This window comes from Oncorhynchus kisutch, linkage group LG15 (assembly GCF_002021735.2).
Source record: "Oncorhynchus kisutch isolate 150728-3 linkage group LG15, Okis_V2, whole genome shotgun sequence".
NCBI classification, from domain to species: domain Eukaryota; kingdom Metazoa; phylum Chordata; class Actinopteri; order Salmoniformes; family Salmonidae; genus Oncorhynchus; species Oncorhynchus kisutch.
The window spans coordinates 63,427,890-63,444,233 of record NC_034188.2 but is presented as its reverse complement, the minus strand read 5'-3'; the positions used below and the strand labels follow the sequence as shown (position 1 = coordinate 63,444,233).

Genomic DNA, 16,344 nt, shown 5'->3' with positions numbered 1-16,344 from the left:
CTCTCAACATGTGGGGTGTGGGGACATGCCCGCACATGTTTCCCACCACCAGCTGCCAGTCACCAGGCCCAGCAGGAACAACCATCATCATCACCATCATCATAATCACCATCATCATTACCACCATCATAATCACCATCATCATCGCCAATATCATCCTCAACAATGATCAAATGGTCCAATGTTAATAGGATGATACAATATCATGGTTACTTGGAAATCACTATGTACTCTGTGCATGTGTGTGCGTACTTGATTTCTTGTGTGTTTGAGATGTGCCTGTGTGTGTGTGCATGTCTGTCACAGTGAGAGGATGAGGCAGGTAAGAGGAGATGTCTGGCCAGGGTATGTTCTCCTGTACCCCTGCTGGTGGTTGCCCTTCTGCTGGCTCAGCGCTGAATGTCAAGGTAAGGAAGGAGCACACACACACATGCTACAAAACCTAACGTGTTACTGAAGCATAAGTAGAGCGAACATACACACACACACACACATTCTCTCTCCCTCTGAAGCCATAGAAAGAAAAGTGGCACACACGTCAGAGCACCTGTGTGTGTCTCTTTCCATCACTGAAGCATCAGACTCAGTTCTATTTATGAATGAATGGCCTTTCAATATGCTTCAATACCAGCAGCTAGATGACATGAACACAAATAGCTTATGACGTCATCAAAGGGAACTAATGCATCAGAGCTGTGTTTCCATGGTGGCTAAATAGGAGTACAGTCACAGGGTGAACCCCATGCGTGCGAACATAGAGGAAGCACAGATTAGTAAAGGCCCAGTGCACTCAAAAACGTGACTGTCCAACACTAGGCGGACACCCCTTAAAATTTGTGGATTGGGCTATTTCAGCCACACCCTTTGCTGACTGCTGTATAAAATCGAGCATACAGCCATGCAATCTCCATAGACAAACACCGGCAGTAGAATGGCCTTACTAAAGTGCTCACTGACTTTCAACGTGACACCGTCATAGGATGCCACCTTTCCAACAAGTCAGTTAGTCAAATTTCTGCCCTGCTAGACCGGCCGTGGTCAACTGTAAGTGCTGTTATTGTGAAGTGGAAATGTGTAGGAGTAACAACGGCTCAGTCGTGAAGTGGTAGGCCACACAAGCTCACAGAATGGGACCGCCGAGTGCTGAAGCGCATAGAGCGTAAAAATCGTCTGTCCTCGGTTGCAAGACTCACTAATGAGTTCCAAACCTCCTCTGGAAGCAACTTTAGCACACAAACTGTTCGTTGGGAGCTTCATGAAATGGGTTTCCATGGCTGAACAGCCACACACAAGCCTAAGATCACCATGCGCAATGAGTAATGAATCACGCTTCACCATCTGGCAGTCCGATGTACAAATCTGTGTTTGGCAGATGCCAGGAGAACGCTACCTGCCCAAATGCATAGTGCCAAATGTAAAGTTTGGTGGAGGAGGAATAATGGTCTGTGGCTGTTTTCACGGTTCAGGCTCCTTAAGATTTCCCTTCACTGGAACTAACGCCACAGTATACAACGACATTCTAGACGATTCTGTGCTTCTGTAACCAATGCTAGTTAGCGGGGTGCGCACTAATTTTTTATTTTTTTATTTAACCTTTATTTAACCAGGCAAGTCAGTTAAGAACAAATTCTTATTTTCAATGACGGCCTAGGAACAGTGGGTTAACTGCCTGTTCAGGGGCAGAACGACAGATTTGTACCTTGTCAGCTCGGGGGTTTGAACTTGCAACCTTCCGATTACTAGTCCAACACTCTAACCACTAGGCTACCCTGCCGCGTTTCAATCGGTGACGTCACTCGCTCTGACACCTTGAAGTAGTTGTTCCCCTTGAGCGATGGGTAACGATACTTCGTGGGAGGCAGTTGTTGATGTGTGCAGAGGGTCGAAAGCTATACTGTTACACTTCCACCTTTGTTACAACAGTTTGGGGAAGGGCCTTTCCAGTTTCAGCATGACACATGCCCTAGTGCACAAAGCAAGGTCCATACAGAAATGGTTTGTCAAGATTGGTGTGGAAGAACTTGACTGACCTGCACTGGCCAGCCCTGACGTCAACCCCATCAAACACCTTTGGGATGAATTGGAAAGCCGACTGCGAGCCAGGACTAATCACCCAACATCAGTGCCGACCTCACTAATGCTCTTGTGGCTAAATGGAAGCAAGTCCCCACAGCAATGTTCCAATATCTAGTGAAAAGCCTTCCCAGAAGAGTGGAGGCTGTTATAGCAGCAAAGAGGGGACCAACTCCATATTAATGCCCAGGATTTTGGAATGAGATGTTCGACGAGCAGTCCACATACTTTTGGCCATGTCGTGTATGTTTTATGTATATTTCCATACTATGAGGTTCTGTGAAATTGTGAAAATGATGATAATGCCGTTTTAGTGTGAGAGCTGTTGGAAAATACCGCCTGAAATTACAGCCTGATTTGGTGGGATGGAATTTTGGCCTGTCTGGTTAATTAGTAAATTAGAAAGAGTTCCAAACCTCTCTGCCAATAACAGCTAGTTTTCCGTTTTCCCCTCTCCACTCAGACCACTCCCAGACAGTCATAGCCAAATGCTTGCTTGAGAAACTGCTCTTTGCTAAGAAGCTGTTAATTATTTATTTTTTCATTTTAATTGAAAACAATCACAGTAAGGTACTTAATTGTTACCCAGAAATGATTTGATGTTGAGACAAAAATGGCTGCATTGCTGTTTATCTCTACACCTGTTGAAGATGTAACTGGGTGATTATGGTGCTGTAAGTCAGTCTTTGTGTCAGAGTGACTCACTCATAAAGCCTGCGTCACCCCACCCCCGCCGTTCTCTGATGCTCTCTCTCTCTCACTGTGTGTGTGTGTGTGTGTGTGTGTGTGTGTGTGTGTGTGTGTGTGTGTGTGTGTGTGTGTGTGTGTGTGCGTGCGTGCGTGCGTGCGTTGTAAATATATTAACATACAGTATGTGTTATACATAAGACACAGGGTTAGGTCAAAATAGTTTTTCCTATTCAGACAGCAATGATATGTTTTCCATACAACTGAACTTATTTATTTTATTTTACCTTTATTTAACCAGGTAGGCAAGTTGAGAACAAGTTCTCATTTACAATTGCGACCTGGCCAAGATAAAGCAAAGCAGTTCGACACATACAACGACACAGAGTTACACATGGAGTAAAACAAACATACAGTCAATAATACAGTATAAAACAAGTCTATATACAATGTGAGCAAATGAGGTGAGAAAAGAGGTAAAGGCAAAAAAGGCCAAGGTGGCAAAGTAAATACAATATAGCAAGTAAAACACTGGAATGGTAGTTTTGCAATGGAAGAATGTGCAAAGTAGAAATAGAAATTATGGGGTGCAAAGGAGCAAAATAAATAAATAAATAAAAATTAAATACAGTTGGGAAAGAGGTAGTTGTTTGGGCTAAATTATAGGTGGGCTATGTACAGGTGCAGTAATCTGTGAGCTGCTCTGACAGTTGGTGCTTACAGCTAGTGAGGGAGATAAGTGTTTCCAGTTTCAGAGATTTTTGTAGTTCGTTCCAGTCATTGGCAGCAGAGAACTGGAAGGAGAGGCGGCCAAAGAAAGAATTGGTTTTGGGGGTGACTAGAGAGTGCTCTATCACATTATAATCTCATCTTTGAAGACAATATATGAGGTAATTTCATTCACTAAGACTTCAGTCTTGAAGGACTATGAATATTGTCTGTTCATTCATTAAATTATTCATTAAACTGCTGCTCCTATGACCTACTAATTTCAGTAAAACCTGCTCATTTAAGTGTGTTTATACCTGACGCAGCCACATGAGGGCGACAAATCATCCTGTTACTAGCCTGGCCATGGTCCAGGTACATAAGGCGCTGTTGCACAATCCTGATTACCACATGATTGGTGGAATACAAACCTGAGATCAGCTTGTTGTCTTATAGGGTCCAGTGTTCCACCTACTGTACATCTGACCTTTAATGACCACATTATAGATTCATAATGCACTATAAAGCCAATAAAAATACAGGTAACTGCCAAAATAAAGGAAACACCAACATAAAGTGTCTTAATAGTGCGTTGGGCCACCACGGTCCAGAACAGCATCAATGCACCTTGGCATTGATTCTACAAGTGTCTGGAGCTCTATTGAAAAGATCCGACACCATTCTTCCACAAGAAATTTGGTGTTTTGTTAATGGTAGTGGAAAACGCTATCTCAGGCACCACTCCAGAATCTCCCATAAGTGTTCAATTGGGTTGAGATCTGGTGACTGTGATGGCCATAGCATATTGTTTACATTGTTTTCATCCTCATCAAATCATTCAGTGTCCACTTGTGCCCTGTGGTTGGGGACATTGTCATCCTATGCGGACATATCCATGGTATACCCGCATAGGTATACATGACCCTATGCATGATGGGATGATAACTGCTTCATTAACTCAGGACCCACACCTGTGTGGAAGCATCCTATTTTTATATACTTTGTATCCTTCATTTACTCAAGTGTTTCCATTATGTTGGCAGTTACCTGAAGGCTGTTTTGGTTCTTATTCGTATATTAGAGTAGCCTATTAGAGTTCCCTGAAAAGAGTTTGAATTTCCAGAAAAGAAACTCACACACCCTGATGTTCTCTTTACTTGAGTAGAAATGCTGCTCCACTATTTACTGGATTTGGCTGCAACACACACCACCACAGGAGCTTTGGATTTAAAACATACACACGTCTGCATGAATACACATGCGTGCGCTCACACACACACACACACTCACTCACTCACTCACTCACTCACTCACACAGGCACGCATGGACGCACACACACACCACACATACACACCACTCAGCAGCACATATGGGATGCAGATGTGATGTATGAAGCTGGGGTCACAGAGTCCACAGTACCAGTGCTGGATAATTGCCTACCCTGACATAGGAGTCTTAAAGAGCACTGAGAAATGTCTATCTATTCATCCTGATATTGGTAAATCCAGGAAATTTCCTGTGGAATGGAAACCATGTTCTACTCTAAAATATCTAATACATTCTATTATATTCGCTTCTACCTCAGCAACACAGGATATTAAAAGGGAAGGAGTCGGACAGACCTTTATGAGATGGACGACGGTCTTCTTCTCTTCCCTTTGATCATGACTGAATAGAAACTAGAAGCTTTAGCAACACTTAATAATAAACCAGTAATAAACCATTATTACGAGTTATAAGCATGTATTTCAGATAGCAATATATCAACAACAGCCTCAAAATGTCTGATACTGTCTCAGAATCCTTACTGGGTGAAAGTAGCAAGCCATCATAAGGATGTCCACGTTCTAAGTGCTTCACATTATGCCCATATCACAATGATTTGTAACTGTGGGCTTGAAGTAGTGTTTTTTTTTATCCCGTTCTGGATGTTTCCAGCAGATGATAGATTGTCATCAGGAGAAACGTTGAGAAGAGCTGATTGAGGGATGGATGAATGGGGGAAGGGGAGAAGGAGATGAGTGGAGGAGGGATTCTTAATCTCATTCTTTCTTTCCTAATCATCGAGGAGTAACATTCATGTGTGTTCATAACTCTCACACCTTCTATAGGCTACCTTAGCAGAAACGCATACATACAGACACACACACACACAGCTATTTACAGTATTTACTGTACACAGACAGACATATAGGAAGATGTCTTCAGATATGGATGGGACCGTGCTCCTGGTGTGGAAGGCATTAAGAAAACCATCCTGTATGGAGGGACAGCTGAGATGCCCCGGTTCATTACTGGGACCAAGGTAGGCCTCAATCTCTCCATCTCTACCTATTCCTCTGCGTCAACCTTTTTATCGCTATCCAAATTCATCCATTTCCATCTCTCTATCTATTTCATTTATAATCCTCAGTCTTTCTCTCTTTCTATTTCTCTCAATATGAATCTCTCGATCTATCTATTTTTACATAACTCCATCTATCGACTTTTCTATCCTCTTTCTCAAATAGTGGAGGTTTTCTCCAGGCCACAGACAGTTACTCGTCCAGTGCTTTGTCTCCAATTCCAAACGAATCTGATTACTGTGAAGAAGATGGTTGCAATAGATTCTAGAACATTGTGTAGATTCTGAAAATAAAAAATAATGTTTCACTCAAATCAGGACAAATAAAATGGTCTTACTTATGGAGTCATATGACACTATTCATTCCATTAGTAATGACATGGTACAATATATTATCATGCTGCATCCTGCCTGTCAACAGGGACCACATACCCACAACAGTATGGTCAGTGCATAAAGGGGTGACATTTGGTGAAACTGGAGAATCTGGAGGAAAATGACTCTGATCCGACTTTTCTCTAAACCACCCCTCCCTCTCTTCTTTTCTCTCCTCCACCTCTTTCATACTGTACATCCTCCTCCATTATCCCTAACCTCCTTTTACCCCCCCACCACCACCTCCTTCCCTCCTCCACAGGTAGCCTTCCCTTTCTGTACCCAGCTGTGTGATGATTGTAAGGTGATAGACGACAGTAAGGGGCTGGGCGTGCCCATGATTGGAAACATGTTCAAGCTGGAGATCTGGGAGACCCTGCTCACCTCCATGAAGATCGTAGAGATGTGGCCGAGTTCTGGTGCGATGTCACTGTGAGTAGGACTCATTCTCCCACAATGCAGTGCCACGGTAGCATGTTTCCAGATTCTAAACACCTCTCCAGAAGTCAACTGACTATCTCAATGAAAAAAAGGTTTGTCCTAAGTGAACAACTATTTTACCTAGGGAGACGTTTCACAAAAGGTATCAATCACATCAGAATAAAGTCTCTCTCATGAAGGTCGGCCGACATCTTACAAGGAACTAAAAGAGACCCCACCCATTATTACAGTACTGTCAAAAACACAAAAGCATACCGAGTAAACACTTAAATATCTCCATAACTCTCTCAGTAGCATGAGACACAATACAAACACACTGGAATATCATACACCTAATACAGGTGCTTTGTGGTCCTGTGTGTGTTCATCGCCAGTGTTGTGTCATAATGATGATCATCAGAAACAACATTAGGGACAGGTAAAAACAAACAGATTAGCTCTTGTGTCGTGTCAATGCTAATCTCAACCCACTATTGAAGAGGATCCAGGCATTTCTGTCAGGTCCCCTTTTTTGCTATTTGTCCCTTCTCAGACAATTCAACACATCTCTAGTAAGCTATGAAAAGCACACATTTGTCGAAAATGTAGGCCCTACCTTCAGTTGTCTGTTTTATCTGTGCTCTTCAACGTATAATGTCTGCAATTGTAGGCTTTCCAGGGGTTTGGTTATACATTTATATTTGGTAACACTTTATAGTCCATCTGTAGATGCTCTACAGACTATCTACAGAAACATTTCAATGAACTATCTACTAACCATAACTCTAGCTTGAATCCTAACCTAACCCTAACCCTACCTCTAACCCTAACCCTTACCCAAACCCTTATTCTAAACCTAACCCTAACCCTTACCCTAACGCTTATCCTAACCCTTACTTAACCTAACCCTACCTCTAACCCTAACCCTTATTCTAAACCTAACCCTAACCCTAACGCTTATCCTAACCCTTACTTAACCTAACCCTACCTCTAACCCTAACCCTTAACCTAACCCTACCTCTAAACCTAACCCTAACCCTTACCCTAACCCTTATTCTAAACCTAACCCTAACCCTTACCCTAACCCTTATTCTAAACCTAAACCTAACCCTTACCCTAACGCTTATCCTAAACCTTACTGTAACCTTAGCAAGCAGCTGCTTATCAACAGATATTTTGTTGATAGCATGACCATCTGAAGAGTATCTATAGATGGACTATCTGGACTATCCAAATAAAGTGCGAACTTACACTGAGTGCACAAAACATTAAGAACACCTTCCTAGTATTGAGTTGCACCCCCCCCCCCCCATCCCCCCCATTGAGCATGAACAACCCAGCTGCGTTGCAGTTTGTGACACAAACCGGTGCACCTGGCACTTACTACCATACCCCTTTCAAAGGCACTTATATTTTGTCTTGCCCATTCACCCTCTGAATGGCACACATACACAATTCATGTCTCAATGGTCTCGATGCTTAGAAATCCTTCTTTAACATGTCTCCTCCTCTTTTATTTAACTAGGAAAGTCAGTTAAGAGCTAATTCTTATTTACAACGATGGCCTACACCGGCCAAACCTGGACGACGCTGGGCCAATTGTGCAGCGCCCTATGGGACTGACAATCACAGCCGGTTGTGATACAGCCTGGATCCGAACCAGAGTGTCTGTAGTGATGCCTCAAGCACTGAGATGCAGTACCTTAGACCGCTGAGCCACTCGGGAGCCCCTACACTGATCTACACTGATCTACACTACATCTACACTGATTGAAGAGGATTTAACAAGTTTATCAATAAGGGATCACCTGGATTCACCTGGCCAGTCTATGTCATGGAAGAACAGGTGTTCATAATGTTTTGTACACTCAGTGTTCATTTGTTCTATCAACAAAACCTGCTAGTGAGGGTAACCTAAAGTTTCTACTGTATCTACAACACCTGCTGGTGAGGGTAACCTAACGTTTCTACTGTATCTACAACACCTGCTAGTGAGGGTAACCTAAAGTTTCTACTGTATCTACAACACCTGCTAGTGAGGGTAACCTAAGGTTTCTACTGTATCTACAACACCTGCTAGTGAGGGTAACCTAAAGTTTCTACTGTATCTACAACACCTGCTAGTGAGGGTAACCTAAAGTTTCTACTGTATCTACAACACCTGCTAGTGAGGGTAACCTAAGTTTGCGATCTACAACACCTGCTAGTGATGGTAACCTAAGGTTGCTACTGTATCTACAACACCTGCTAGTGATGGTAACCTAAGGTTGCTACTGTATCTACAACACCTGCTAATGAGGGTAACCTAAGGTTGCTACTGTATCTACAACACCTGCTAATGAGGGTAACCTAAGGTTGCTACTGTATCTACAACACCTGCTAGTGATGGTAACCTAAGGTTGCTACTGTATCTACAACACCTGCTAGTGAGGGTAACCTAAGGTTGCTACTGTATCTTCAACACCTGCTAGTGAGGGTAACCTAAGGTTGCTACTGTATCTACAACACCTGCCTGTGAGGGTAACCTAAGGTTGCTACTGTATCTACAACACCTGCTAGTGATGGTAACCTAAGGTTGCTACTGTATCTACAACACCTGCTAGTGATGGTAACCTAAGGTTGCTACTGTATCTACAACACCTGCTAGTGATGGTAACCTAAGGTTGCTACTGTATCTACAACACCTGCTAGTGAGGGTAACCTAAGGTTGTGTGTTCTATTTTCATCTTTGACTTCTTTTCCCCCCAGTTATTTGTGTCTACTAGAGTCTGGCTGTGTGTGTATAAGTGCATATATGTGTGCAAACTTCCGTATGCGTGTGTGTGTTTATACGTGCATGCATTTGTATGTGTATGTTGATGGAGGAGACAAACAGAAGGAGAGCTTAGAGAGTGTGATTAATATGCAGCAGCTTCAACTTTCCCTAATCGCCTGTGATTACTGCTTACTCACCATGAACACAACCTGGGACGGGCTTTAAACCAGCTGGGGCATAGCCATTCATTCCTTATCTAGTAGCGACAACCTGGGTGCTTTACAGTAGGCTACATTCTGCAACCCTACTTGTGTTGAGGGTAAAATGAAGTGTTTACTCATCCCTACCAGCGGAGGGCGATATTGTTACATAGGAGACATAGTTCAGTTGAGGACGAGAATTGGCAGAGTTTCACAATAACTTGTGTATTCACAAATACACCAGGGTCCTTTCTGGTTTAATTGATATACCAAGTATGACAGACAATGAGCAGTGTCGTACTCCACCCATTCCAATCCATTCAAAACAGTAGAAAAGGGGAAACCCCACTTAAACAAAATCTTATATCATATAGCTTTGGTTAGTTGTGACCAGTCTTTTCTTTTTTGCCTGTTTGCATGTTATTTTGGCATCAATACGTGTCACATATCAGTTTGCAAACAATGGAGAAAAAAAGTAGTTAATAAAGCCACATACAAACATTTCTCTTATTTGCTTTCTTGAGTAAGGCAGCTCCAAAAGTGTTTCAGCCTAGCTCAATGCTTTCTGTGGTGGTGGGGCAGCCAGCGGAAAATACAGAGCGTGGGGGTTGGTTCTCTAGTTGCGCCGTCATAGGCTGTGTTCTGTCCCTCATGGAGACACTACGTCACCACAAAATCTACAGGAACAGCTCTAAAATTCAAGCCCCATGGGTGCTGCCATAGAGTTACATTAGAAATGCCCATCCAAGAAGGCTCAAGGTCATTGGCCTTAGATAAAATGACGTCAAATCCCGTTATATCTACCGTAGCCTTGATTGGACTGATCATGTCAACATCATACTTTCAAAATCTTAGCTAGAAAGCTAGACAAGCAGTAACCACCATGAATCACGTCGACAATCTAATGGCAAATCCTTTTCGAGAAATTATATATAAAACGTATTGGTACTCATCGGCCATTGGACATAAACATTACACAACAAGTTGGAAATCGCAAATTCAACAATGAGTGGTTTGGAAGAAATTAGTGGCTAACTGCAAACAATGCAAAACAATCACTAGCCTGCTATTCAGTGGAGTGGGTGTGTGGTCCAAGTCTGGGTTTAAGTGTCTCTTTTTCAAGCTTAAAAGGATAAACATTCAACAAGATGGGTCAGGTTGAATACATTCAAAAGGTTGAATACATTGGCCATGCTGTCAATCCAGCATGACTTCTGCCATGTTCAAAACAACTGGGAAATCTCAGACTTCAGTGCGTTCAAGACAACTGGGAACTCTGAAAAAAATGAGGTTGAATCATGACGTCAGTTGGAGTTCTAGAAAGAGACAGAGTTCCTGACTTGGAGTTCCGAGTTGGATGACCATTCGTAATGTATTTTCCCAGTCGGAGCAAATTTTTTTCAGAGTTCCCACAAATCCCACAAGCACCATAAATCCAGAGAATGCCAGACTTTGATGACGAAGTTTCATGACAAAATGTGCCCATAAGAAGGACCTCCGCGCCACCTTCATGTTCAAGTGCGCACATCACAACAAGGTGAGTTGAAAAATGTATTGTATGCTGCTGCATAAATGATGTAATATGCCAGGGAGAAATGTATACTGTAGCTAAGAAAGTAATACTAAGTGTATGTTGTGTAGTAAGCTGTTAGTAGCCCATGTGCCTCACCCTAATAATTTGTTCCCCCTTCATAACTTAGCTTACCGTTTTTACTTGGTGGTGCACATGTAGCCTATAGCCTGTTTAAGAGAAACGTAATCATTGCATATTGTAAGAGCTTTCATTGTCTGCTTATATGCCCCCTTTATTTATCAACGGTTCTGACTTGGTGTACAGGGAGAATACTGTAAGAACGGCCCATGTTCTGAATTCTGTCGCTGTACATTTCAAAAGTGCTGAACAAACAGTTATATTGACTGACAAGGCTCCGATGATAGCCGGGTGTGGCAGTGCTGAAAAGAAAGCTCTGCTGTTGGGACAGCTTTGTGTAGGCCGTAACATTGCATTATAGTGCAATTCGTTTATTGTTTAGTGTTATGTAGTGGCTTTGCTGGCATGTATCTAAAAAATGTTTGGGAGTTTGCCCCACCAGGATTTACATGGTAAAATCGCCACTGGCTCTGATTAACTTAGCTTGCCCCGTCTTTCTGACTCTCTCTCCCCAGCACACTGGCCTCTACCCTCTGGTGGCCACACACACGCATTGCGGAGGGCAATGACCCTGTGGACTGGCACATCCATTCGTGTGGCATGGTCAACATGTTTGCCAACCACACCCTGGGCTATGATGACCTGGACCAGCTACAGAAGAAGCCTCAGCCTCTCTACTTTGTACTGGAACTGGTCAGGGTTAGAGGGAAACACTGGAATGGAGACATACACAGAGACACAGATATTGTACACACGTACAGACACATAAATACACAAATATTGGGTGTGTTTGGTTTTACTATCCTTGTGGGGACCAGAAGTCAAGGAAAATTATATTTTAAGCTTAAGGTTTAGGGTTATGGTTACAATTAGGGTTAGGGTTAGAATTAGAGTTAGGGGTTAGGTTTAGGTTTAGGGTTATGGGTTAAGGTTAGGGTTATGGAAAATATGAATAAATTGTTTGGTCCCCACAGGGATAGTAAAACAAATGTGCGTGTGTGTGTGTGTATGTGTGTGTGCGTGCCTGACTGCCTGTCTGTGTATCCCAGGTGCACCGGCCCAGTGAGTATGACACTGTCAGTCGTGGGCTCTGAATGATGAGGAGAGGCTGAAGGCTGTGCCCTTGCTCCACGGCCAGGGGAACATGAAGGTGTGGATCGAGGGCCTGTTCTGACATGGCCCAGGAGATATGCACATATGGAGGGGGAGGGTCAATGTTAAAGTGGACAGCAGAGATGGGGCTTGTGGAGGAAGAGGGGAGGGACGGGCAGTAACAAATCCTACGTCATTGTTACTTATTTATCTAAGTTTGTTTGGTGATCAATCCATTTGGGTAGAACATATATCCATTATGTCTGACTTGAATGGTTCAAACGCAACAAGTACTGTATCTAGTCATAAAGGGCAAATATATATATATATTTTTCCCCCACCTATTTGGGGTGGCCCACCTGGTTATATTTAACCAGGTGGGCTAGTTGAGAACAAGTTCTCATTTACAACTGCGACCTGGCCAAGATAAAGCAAAGCAGTGCGACACAAACAACAACACCGAGTTACACATGGAATAAACAAACATACAGTCAATAATACAATAGAAAAAGTATATGTACAGTGTGTGCAAATCAGGTAAGATAAGGGAGGTAAGGCAATAAATAGGCCAATTTAGCAATTAAACACTGAAGTAATAGATGTGCAGAAGATGCAGGTGCAAGCAGAGATACTGGGGTGCAAAGGACCAAAAAATAAAATAAAATAAATAAATAACAGTATGGGGATGAGGTAGTTGGATGGGCTATTTACAGATGGGCTATGTACAGGTGCAGTGATCTGTGAGCTGCTCTGACAGCTGGTGCTTAAAGCTAGTGAGGGAGATATGAGTCTCCAGCTTCAGTGATTTTTTTGCAATTCATTCCAGTCATTGGCAGCAGAGAACTGGAAGGAAAGGCAGTGAAAGGAAGAATTGGCTTTGGGGGTGACCAGTGAAATATACCTGCTGGAGTGTGTGCTACGGGTGGGTGCTGCTATGGTGAACAGTGAGCTGAGATAAGGCGGGGCTTTACCTAGCAAAGACTTATAGATGACCTGGAGCCAGTGGGTATGGCGACGAATATGAAGCAAGGGCCAGCCAACGAGAGCATACAGGTCGCAGTGGTGGGTAGTATATGGGCCTTTTGTGACAAAACGGATGGCACTGTGATAGACTGCATCCAATTTGCTGAGTAGAGTGTTGGAGGCTATTTTTTAAATTACATCGCCGAAGTCAAGGATCGGCAGGATAGTCAGTTTTACGAGGGTATGTTTGGCAGCATGAGTGAAAGATGCTTGGTTTGCGAATTAGGAAGCCAATTCTAGATTTAATTTGGATTGGAGATGCTTAATGTGAGTCTGGAAGGAGAGTTTACAGTCTAACCAGACACCTAGGTATTTGTAGTTGTCCACATATGGACCGTCCAGAGTAGTGATACTGGACGGGCGGGCAGGTGCAGGCAGCGATCGGTTGAAGAGCATGCATTTGGTTTTACTTGCATTTAAGAGCAGTTGGAGGCTACGGAAGGAGAGTTCTATGGCATTGAAGCTCGTCTGGAGGTTAGTTAACACAGTGTCCAAAGAAGGGCCAGAAGTATACAGAATGGTGTCGTCTGCGTAGAGTTGGATCAGAGAATCACCAGCAGCAAGAGCGACATAATTGATGTATACAGAGAAAAGAGTCGGCCAGAGGATTTAACCCTGAGGAACCCCCATAGAGAGTGCCAGAGGTTCAGGCAACAGGCACTCCGATTTGACAGACTGAACTCTGTCTGAGAAGTAGTTGGTGAACCAGGCGAGGCAATCATTTGAGAAACCAAGGCTGTCGAGTCTGCCGATAAGAATGTGGTGATTGACAGAGTCGAAAGCCTTGGCCAGGTCGATGAATACAGCTGCACAGTATTGTCTCTTATCGATGGCGGTTATGATATCGTTTAGGACCTTGAGCGTGGCTGAGGTGCACCCATGACCAGCTCGGAAACCAGATTGCATAGCGGAGAAGGTATGGTGGTATTCGAAAAGGTTGGTGATCTGTTTGTTAACTTGGCTATTGAAGACCTTAGAAAGGCAGGGTAGGATAGATATTGGTCTGTAGTAGTTTGGGTCTAGAGTGTCTCCCCCTTTGAAGAGGGGGATGACCGCGGCAGCTTTCCAATCTTTGGGGATCTCAGACGATACGAAAGAGAGGTTGAACAGGCTAGTAATAGGGGTTGCAACAATTACGGTGGATAATTTTAGGGAGGGTCCAGATTGTCTAGCCCGGCTGATTTGAAGGGGTCCAGATTTTGCAGCTCTTTGAGAACATCAGCTATCTGGATTTGGGTGAAGGAGAAATGGGGAGGCTTGGGCAAGTTGCTGTTGGGGGTGCAGAGCTGTTGACTGGGGTAGGGGTAGCCAGTTGGAAAGCATGGCCAGCCGTAGAAAAATGCTTATTGAAAATCTCAATTATCGTGGATTTATCGGTGGTGACAGTGTTTCCTTGCCTCAGTGCAGTGGGCAGCTGGGATGAGGTGTTCTTATTCTCCATGGACTTTACAGTGTCCCAGAACTTTTTGGAGTTTGTGCTACAGGATGCAAAGTTCTGTTTGAAAAAGCTAGCCTTTTCTTTCCTAACTGCCTATGTATATTGGTTCCTAACTTCCCTGACAAGTTGCATATCGCGGGGGCTATTCGATGCTAATGCAGTACGCCACAGGATGATTTTGTGCTGGTCAAGGGCAGTCAGGTCTGGAGTGAACCAAGGGCTATATCTGTTCCTGGTTCAATTTTTTTTGAATGGGTCATGCTTATTTAAGATGGTGAGGAAAGCACTTTTAAAGAATAACCAGGCATCTTCTACTGACGGAATGAGGTCAATATCCTTCTACGATACCCGGGCAAGGTCGATTAGAAATGCCTGCTCGCAGAAGTGTTTAAGGGAGCATTTGACAGTGATGATGGGTGGTCGTTTGACCGCAGACCCATTACAGACGCAGGCAATGAGATCCTGGTTGAAGACAGCAGAGGTGTATTTGGAGGGCAGGTTGGTTAGGACGATATCTATGAGGGTGCCCGTGTTTATGGATTTGGGGTTGTACCTGGTAGGTTCATTGATCATTTGTGTGAGATTGAGGGTATCAATCGTCAAACTTGGTTGTAGATTATGTACTTATCAGGTTTTGAATGAATATAGCATTTTATTCTTTCCTTTAATCCATGGATTTTCACACAATTACAAAGTTTCTACCCTCAATAATGGGTTTCTACACTCCATGGGGTGGCAGGTAGCCTAGTGGTTATAGTGTTGGACTAGTAACTGAAAGGTTGCCAGATCAAATCCCTGAGCTGACAAGGTAAAAATATGTTGTTCTACCCCTGAACAAGGCAGTTAACCCACTGTTCCTAGGCTGTCATTGTAAATAAGAATTTGTTCTTATCTGACTTGCCTAGTTAAATAAAGGTTCAAAAAAAGAAGTGTAGTCATTTCTCTGTATCTTGTTGCCACCATTACATTCCACTAGATGGCATTATTTCAATAGCAAAGACCTCAGGGCTAAATACTGTACTATCAAAGTCTACTTCTGATATATCAACAACTACTCCAATAACAAAGTAACAAAGAGGATAATTAATTCACCAGTATGGCACAATGGCAGGACTTTCTCCAACAGATGGCTTTCTAAAACAGAGGCTTCTAGCGTTTATTCCAGCCCAGCACTAACATACCTGATTACACTAATCACGGTCCAGACTGAAGGCTTTGATTAGTTGATTATTGGAAACAGGGGGTGTTAGTGCTGGGCTGGGACAAAAGCCTGTCCACGCAGTTGCTCACCAGGAGCATAGTTGGGGAACTCTGCTTTAGATTTGGAGAACCCTGCTCTAAGTTAATGTGTTGACCTGATATGCTTTCTGATGGCCTGCATGTTAACATGAAGGATCACTTTTCTGTGAAAGAAATTATAGGTGATTGAAGTGTCTGAGTGATAGGGGCCACATGCAGGTTAGTGATGGAAACACTCCCACAGTAACATGACAGACAGCACACCCACCCACCTACGTACAATAATAGAATTGGGTAAATGTCTGAGAGGTGTGTGTGTGTGTGTGTGTGTGTGTGTG

General features: G+C 43.3%; 1 pseudogene; it reads left to right on the top strand.

Annotated features, from left to right (window-relative positions):
- The first annotated feature begins 332 nt into the window (after nucleotides 1–332).
- Nucleotides 333–12,388, top strand: LOC109904834 (aryl-hydrocarbon-interacting protein-like 1; annotated as a pseudogene).
- The last annotated feature ends 3,956 nt before the right edge of the window (nucleotides 12,389–16,344 follow it).